The sequence below is a fragment of the Mesocricetus auratus genome, unplaced genomic scaffold (assembly GCF_017639785.1).
Source record: "Mesocricetus auratus isolate SY011 unplaced genomic scaffold, BCM_Maur_2.0 Super-Scaffold_15014, whole genome shotgun sequence".
NCBI lineage: Eukaryota > Metazoa > Chordata > Mammalia > Rodentia > Cricetidae > Mesocricetus > Mesocricetus auratus.
The window spans coordinates 14,995,804-15,004,177 of NW_024429186.1; the positions used below are offsets into that span (position 1 = coordinate 14,995,804).

The 8,374-nt window shown below is 50.5% G+C and overlaps 1 long non-coding RNA gene across 1 annotated transcript; it reads right to left on the reverse strand.

Moving 5' to 3' along the window:
* Positions 1–1,983: 1,983 nt before the first annotated feature.
* Positions 1,984–7,991, reverse strand: LOC121139455. Its single transcript, XR_005876409.1, has 2 exons — positions 7,892–7,991; positions 1,984–3,139 (listed from the first exon to the last, which is right to left on the reverse strand). It is a non-coding gene; the product is annotated as an uncharacterized LOC121139455 (long non-coding RNA).
* Between the last annotated feature and the right edge of the window lie 383 nt (positions 7,992–8,374).

Sequence of the window (8,374 nt, forward strand, 5' to 3'; positions counted from 1 at the left end):
CCCAGAAGGCATCCTATGACCCAGGAAGGTGGCCTCTGCTTCCCCTCCCTCCTCTCTGCTTCCTGTCATTGACCGCTCTGGTAGTTACCTAGGGTCCCTTCTCTGCCCAGGACACCAAATCCAGGGACAGACGGCTCTCTTTACTGTTGCTGATGCTCGACAGCACAAGTAACCAGAACCATTCCGCTGTCTGGCCTGCCTTTCGCCCTTTGCTGGTCTATTGCCTCTCCACAAAAACTGTTTAGAACCTTCTGGTTCCAGAGACTTGGGTAACAAAGTCTGTGAACTTCAATTATCATCCGTCAAAGTCTCTATTTCTCCTGTTTCCTCCCCTTTGGACATGGAGACACCTCCCCTAGTGTGACCTGGGCTTAGGTCCTACCATGTCTGAGGTCAAAGAAAGAATGGGACCCTTATCCAGGCCTGGCCACGGTGGCACCCTGGCAGGCGGGGCGGGCAGGGCAGTCAGGAAGGGGCAGGTGGGGGTAGGTGGGATGGCCAGGGTGGGGGTAGGCAGGAGGGGCAGGTGGGGGTAGGCAGGATGGCCAGGGTGGGAGGGGCAGGTGGGGGAAAGTGAGGTGCTGATAATGTTGACACTGAGGGGTCTTTATGGATTCATCTTCATATCAACCCAGTGAGGCAGAATCTTTTATTTTTTTCTTCACAGACAAAGAATCCAAGACCTAGAGTGACCAAGTAACTCGGCTAAGGACACACAGAGCATAACTGATAAGACTGGGATTTGAACCCATGCTTGAACCTAACTTTCTTTCTTTTGGCAGGGCTGTTATGTGTCCAGGCTAGTCTTGAACTCACCCAGATCTTCTTGTCTCAGCCTCCCAAGGGCTGGGACACAGGCAAGCACCACCATGGTCAGCCTGGGGATCGTGTGTGTGTGTGTGTGTGTGTGTGTGTGTGTGTGTGTGTGTGTGTGTGTCTTTCAATATTAAGGAAATGTTTCTATATCCCTGATGTGAATTTTGTGAATACCCTCCCCATTTGCTGGCTGACTTTTGACGTCACTTTTTCCAGTTCAATTTTCCAGTTTATTTGTGAAGGGATATCGAAGGGGCTCAGGCAGTTTGCCTCGTAAGCATGAAGACCTGAGTTTGATCCTTAGAATCTTCACACATGTCAGATGTGGTGACACACATTTGTAATCCCAGCACTGGGGGACAGAGACAGACAGGTAGGCCCTTGGGGACAGAGACAGACAGGTAGGCCCTTGGGGACAGAGACAGACAGGTAGGCCCTTGGGGACAGAGACAGACAGGTAGGCCCTTGGGGACAGAGACAGACAGGTAGGCCCTTGGGGACAGAGACAGACAGGTAGGCCCTTGGGGACAGAGACAGACAGGTAGGCCCTTGGGGACAGAGACAGACAGGTAGGCCCTTGGGGACAGAGACAGACAGGTAGGCCCTTGGGGACAGGGACAGACAGGTAGGCCCTTGGGGACAGGGACAGACAGGTAGGCCCTTGGGGACAGAGACAGACAGGTAGGCCCTTGGGGACAGAGACAGACAGGTAGGCCCTTGGGACTCCTTGGCTGGCCAGGCTACCCTGCTTGTGATTTCCAGGACAGTGAGAGATCCTGCTTCCAAAAGCAAAGCCAACAACATCAACAGTGCCTATAGAATGACAGCTGAGCCAGGCATGGTGGCATATGCCTGTTTCCCAGCACTGGGGAGCAGAAACAAGTGGAGCTCTGTGATTTCAAGACCAGTGATTTTCAGAGTATCCATGGACACACGGTGAGACCAACTCAAAACAGCAAAAAACCGTGGAAGTTGTCCTCTGACCCCCAAACATGAATGCACATATGGGCACTTACACATGAATGCACACACAATTTGTGAGACACCAGCGATCCTTTACATTGAGTAACTACCCTTAGAGAGAGGACTTCGCCGTTTTTGAAGTTGTATGTAAGCACGCTGTGGTTTTTTAAAAAAAACATTGGAAGGATTTTTAACATATACACATTGGGTTCATCTGGAATTTATTTTGCTCTTCAGAATGAGGTGTGGTCACCATTCTTTGTTTTGTTTTTGAGACAGGATTCCACATAGCCCAGACTGTCCTTGAACTCACCACGCAGCAAAAGATGACCAGGAACTGAATGAAGTTCTAGGTCCGCTGAGCTAGAGATCTGCACTGAGCCCAGGACAGATGCAGAAGAATGCTGGGGATGGCTTAGGTAGAGGTTCTCAGGAGTCCCAGACTGGCAATAGACAGAGGTTCAGAAAGGGGGCCATGCCACTGGGTCTTAAGCCAGCTGGACCAGTGAGGGTGAGGACATGCAGCCCTTCAAGGTGGCCTGGAGCTCACTAGGTAGCCGAGGCTAGCCTTCAGCAGCTTCTCCACATCTGGGACTGCAGGTGTGCCCTCCCATCCCAACTCCCTCAAGTGCTCTTGACGTCGCTGTGGCTTTTGTCTCAAATCTCTTTTAGTGTCTTCCTGCGACCCTAGGCATAAACATGTCTAAGGGAGGTAAGCCACACTCTTCATCCCTGTGTTTCACTGGGGACTCGAGTGACTCTGGAAAATGTCCCTGGTCAGGGGCTGGGCAGGGAGATGCAGGTGGGAGATCTGGGGGCCTGGCTTCTTCTGGATGCTTCTTTGTTTGTGGAGGGGGAGGGGAGCAGCGGGGGCCCGCCCTCTCTCATGTTGCCTCATCCTGTCTTCCTCTTCTCATTTGTCTTTTGGGCCTCCGCATGAGGTCAGGTACACGCAGGGAGCTCAGGTGATTTAGAATACTCAGTACGCGGAGGCACAAAGGAGTCGGTCTTCTGAAAAGTTTCTGATCCTCGGCCAGAGTCTGCTCCTACCTTGTCTTTTCCAGAAATCTCGCTCACAGGCCTGGTTTGTCTCCTGGCTGCTACCTGCTGAGCCAGCTGTTTACGGGCAGCCTTGGACGCTGCTCTGCCACCGCCTAGTGGCCAAGGGAGGGATAGCATCTCTTTAAGTCCTGTGCTCAGGGTCCAGTTCCAGGCTTCATTTAGCGTTTGTACGTGGCACTGTCGTCTTCCTGAAGAGCTTCCTGAGTGCTGCTTCTATCTTGGGCTTTTTCTTTCTCACACCGAGCCTCTTTAATTGGGTCCTGGCTTCACTGCTTCCCTTCAGTCTCAGCTTTTCCATCTATAAAACGGGAAAGGAAAGCCAGTGACGATCATATATAGGGTCCTCAGGCAGTATGACTAGGATAGGGTTGTAATGGTGGTGTGTTTTAAATGCCAACTACACAACACTAAACAAGACTGTAACACAAAACTAAAATTCCAAAGAATATGTGTGTGTGTATCATCTATATTACACATTAGAGCATGTTGCACACATGTGAGTGTGTGTGTGTCTACACCCATGCCTGTACATACAGAGGCCAGAGCAGGATGTCAGGTGCCTTCTCCTATAACTCTATGCCTTATTACCCCACGACAGGGTCTCTTGCTGTATGGAAGCTCCCCATTTTGGATGCACCCATCTCCATCCCCCAATCCCGGTGTGACAGGTGGGCACAGCCATGGCTGACTTCTTGTTTTTATATGAGTACTGTGTGTTTGGACTCAGACCTTTGTGTCAGCAGAGCAAATGTTCTTACTTACTGAGCCACCTCCCCAGTCCCTCATTTATCAATACTAGTCGCTCTGTTAATTAATTAATTATATAATATACAATTCAAATATGTCACACATGCTGTAATTATTATTGGAGATGTTAGATGCAGGAACTCCATCAATAGGCAAGATTCCCACAGCGTCTCATTCCCAGTGGTTTCAATCTATGAAAGCACAGGCGGACACCCCAGTAGATCCGTGAGTTTACAGTGGCATGCCCTCTGAGAAAATCCTAGGGTGCCATGGGAGAAGCTGCAGCCCAGGCAGTTGTGTGAAGGAATCTCACAGCTGCTAGGTTGGGGGATTAAGCAAGGCATTATGTGGGGTTCTAGAACAAGCGGCATCTGCCCGTAGTGTCAGAGGGAGCCGGCTGTTCTGCACAGTGGGGAAGACAAGGACACTGAGGAGGTCTGAGGTACTCCGTGGCTCCAGCCAGCTAGTGGCTAGACCTCCATGTGAGGGCTCAGGAAATAACAGGCTCTTAGGTCTGTGAACTTTGCATAGCTTTAACTATTCTTCAACAAAAGGTAAAGAAATCACAGAGTGGAAGAGTACGTGAGAGTGGGTAATTTCTGCCATTTTAAATGCATTTGCTATGCTTCAGCATGGAAAGTCAGAAAGATTTTGTCATTTTAAAACTGTTCTCTATCTCAGCCTAAGGAGATGGTTGGTCCAGTTAGTAAAGTATTTGCCACACTAGCATGAGGGCCTGAGTTCAATCCCAGAGCCTACATTAAGCCTCACCCTCCCTGGGGAAATGGGGGATATTGGGGGGGTTGGTGGGAGGGCACGGGAGGAGGGGAGGGAAACGGAGAGGGACCTGGAATTGACATGTGAAGCAACCTTGTTTCTAATTTAAATTTAAATTAAAAAAAAGTCAGGCATAGGCTGGAGGGTTAGAGCCCTTGTTGCTGCTCTTCTAGAGGACCCGAGTTCTGTTCCCAGCAGTTCACAGCCAGCAATAACGCTAGCTCCAGGGGGAATCTGATGCCCTCTGGTGACTTCCATGGGCATTGCATGCTCTCTCTCTCTCTCTCTCTCTCTCTCTCTCTCTCTCTCTCTCTCTCTCTCTCTCTCTCAGGACTTGTGATGAGGAAGCATCAATCATACAGGCTGAACACCCTTAATCCCAAACTCTGGAATCCCAGATGCCCCAAATCCAGACCATTCCCACACGAGTCTGACACCAGAGTTGTAAAGTGAAGCTTTTTCTTTGGGAGAAGCCTTCCTGCCAGCCTGGTTCTAGAGCCGCATCAGTCCCAAATAAACACACAAGAGGCTGCATTAATTATGAAGCTGTTGGCCTTGCTTGTTTCTTACTGGCTAGCTCTGACTTAAGTAATTACCCCATAATTGTTAATCTAAGTATGTCTCTTACTGGAGAAATTTCCGGGCCTCCTACCCCATGGCGGTTACATCTTGAACTCTCTTGTGTTTCTCCTACCCAGAGTCCTTCTGGACTCCTTGTCCCTCCTATCTAGATTCCCTATTGGCCAAACAGTGCTTTATTGACAAATGCACAGGACTTCCCCAACACAGAGTCATATAGCTCAATGTCTAGCAATATGGTTTATGAACAAAATTATTCAAAATACTGCATTGAAGCATCCTTGGGGTCTAAAGTGCATTTGAAACAAACAGAGTGCATGGTTCACTTGAATGCCATCTCCAAGATGTGTGTCTCATGTTTATGTAGATTACAAAATTCTGAAAAACTTCTGGAAGAAGTTCTGGCCCTAGGTATTTTATGCAAATAAAAATATTATATTAGCTGGGCATTGGTGACACACACCTTTAATCCCAGCACTCAGGTAGATCTCTGTGAGTTTGAGGCCAGCCTGGCCTACAGAGTGAATGCCAGGACAGCCTTCAAAGCAATACAGAGAAACCCTGTCTTGAAAAACCAAAAAAATTATATTGTTCTTGTGTTCATGGTGTGTGTGTGTGTGTGTGTGTGTGTGTGTGTGCATGATGTGTATGCCTGTGTGTACATGGTGTGTATGCCTGTGTGTACATGGTGTGTGTGTGTGTGTGTGTGTGTGTGTGTACAACTCTGAGGAGTTGGTTTTTTCCCTCCCATTTTTATGTGGGTTCCAGGGATAAGCTTAGGCAAGGATGACAAGTGCCTTTGGTTAAACCATTTTTTGGCTGTCCTGAGCATTTTAGAAAGAGGTACTCAACCCACGTGTATATACACTTTGCAAAAGACAAAGCGTTTTGGGGACTGGGTTCCTTGTGTACCTTAGTGATTTCCTATGTAAGTGGGGGTGTGGAGCCATCTCTCCATCTCATGCTGATAAATATGGGCACTTATAGGCACCTTGCACTCATGCAGGGTCTCAGCCCATCGCCTGGCATAGAGAATTCTCAGAGGGCAGTAGAGAGTGTCTTCTGGTGGGGAGGAAACAGGATACTTAGGGCTCAGGGGCTACTTAGTCCCCGTCACTCTTCTCTAGGTGACTTGTGTTGACCATGGAGAAGTCGCCTTCCCTACCCATCTGTGTGAGTATTCCTCTTTATCTGGAGGGAGTCTCAGCTTAGCCCTTAGAAGAGGCCTGTGGGGACATCCCCTTCTCCAACCCTGAGGGGCCCTAGAAGCCTTGGGCACAAAGGTCACCTCTAGCTGCCCATGGGATGATAGGTGGTGATGGATTAGAGCTTAGGCTCTCCGGTCAGACAGTGTTGGGCATGGCCACTGCTCACAGTGAGCATGCCTGTCTCATCTGGCAGCTCCCAAGCCCTCTCCTCTACATCTGTCTGTGAGCCTGTGAGGACCAACCTTCCCTTCCAGGACCTTTGGGAAGGATAAGCTCCTTTCAGGCCGGTGCCCCGCATGTATGTGTTCTCAGCACGCCAGTGAACCCTTTCTCTCCCAGGCCTCTGGATGACCTTAGCCGGGCCCACCTGGAGAGATGCCCGCGATGAGTACCGAGCCAGTATCTTCTGTCCCTTGCAGAGACCAAAGAGGAGACAAGGAGGCCTGAGGAGGGGTCCTAGGTGTGGGGCAGGCAGCTGCAAGCCTGACAGAAGTCTCAGAGCAGAGGAAAATTAAAGAGAACACCAGCCCCCAGCTCCAGCAGGATCCCAGAGCTCGGCCTCATGTCTAGGCCTGAGGAGGCAGAGGCCAGCAGTACCATTGTCTCTAGTGATGCGTAGGGGCCTGGCCTGGCTCTGGGGTCCTCAGGAGAGGCTCCTACTGAACCCCCACACTCCAGGAGGTGCACTGTCTCAGTCCAGGTAGATGGCAGACCTCCTAGGCTCTCCAAATCTTTGCAAGTCCCTCGCAAAGAATCAGAACCTCCTCCTTACATTACAAAAGCAGACACGGAGGCACAGAGATGCCAAGACACTTGCAGAAGTCACACTGCATAGTTTCACATCCCCAGTATCTCCAAGGCCAGCACTCCCCCTTGTTTTAGTTTGCTGGGAAAAATCTGTTGGGAGAAGCTGGCATGCTAGAGACACTAGTTGGACCTCTAGGGGACCACTCTGGCCCATTAGTCACAAAACAGTAAGAATATGTATTTTGAAATGTCATTGGTATGAAGGCAAATTCAGTCCATGAATTTAGGGTCTCTTGGGGTCTTCTCACCCATCATGGGATGTAGACACTGGCTTGCTCTGCTGGAGAAAGATGGTGCCTTTGCCCATTGGGTGCCCAGCTCTGATGGGGGAGCCCATGATTGAGCCCCTCTGTGGGGCAGCTCCATGCTGGGTGCTTCCCACCCACTCAAGAGCACACCCTGAAGATGCATCAGCCCCTCCACCGTCTCCCAATGCTCCAGTAAGCAGGCTCTGAATGTCAAAGGTCCACTCAAGGTCATGTATACCTTTAGGACTCAAATGCTAGCTACTAGGGCAGAAAACACCCCGGGACAGGGTGTGTGTGGGGGGGGTGAAAATTAAGAAGCCCTTAGGGATCTGGACCTAAACTCTGGAAAGGGCTGGGCTGCTGGGACAGCCCTTGACCTTCTGGAGGAGGCGGGCCATGTTGGTAGCTGCCACCATTGGCAAGAGCAGGGCAGCGGGATCCACAAACACCTCCCTGTCAGCGACGACAGAAGAGCACTCCTTGCCGGCCTTTTACCATTTGGGCATTTGGAATCCCTCACTGAGGAGGAAGAAGACTCTGGGTCCTGAACTTGTCTCCTAAGCAGAGGCTGTTGGGTCCTGTGGTGAGTTTCCTGCCACAGGTGTTTACGGGCCACAAGTCTCAGGCCAGAGGGTCCCAAGGTTGGTTTCAGGCAGAATATGGGAAGGCTTGAGAGGTGCCTACCTGGCTAGCTGGATCCGGTTGAAGCAGGTGGGGTCTGGGTCTCTGCCTTGTGTATAGCAAGCAAGTGTTCTATGACTGTACCCCAAGTCCTCAGCAGTGTCTAAAGTTAGAAGCAGAATTCATGACTTGGACTGGGTCTGGACGGGGTGGGGTGCTCTGGTGATTGGGTGGAAGCTGGGACAGGCCTTTAATGACCATCCTTCAAATACCCATGACATAGTGCTCGTCCCTGTCCGGGACGTCCCGGGACATCTATTTCCTGTACTGCCAGCTGCTGTATTTCCAGGGCTTCCTGATGTGAGATTAATTGTTCATTCTCTTGGTAGCCCTGTGTCCCCATTGCCCTGCCTCTGAGCTCCCCTAAATTAGACTGTCCCACCTCAAGATCTGGAAGACTCAGTAAGTGTGGGCTGCTGCGACTTCCTGCTCACCTCGGAGCTGGCCATGGCCAGAACACCAAGAGGGTGTTGATGTGTCCTGCAG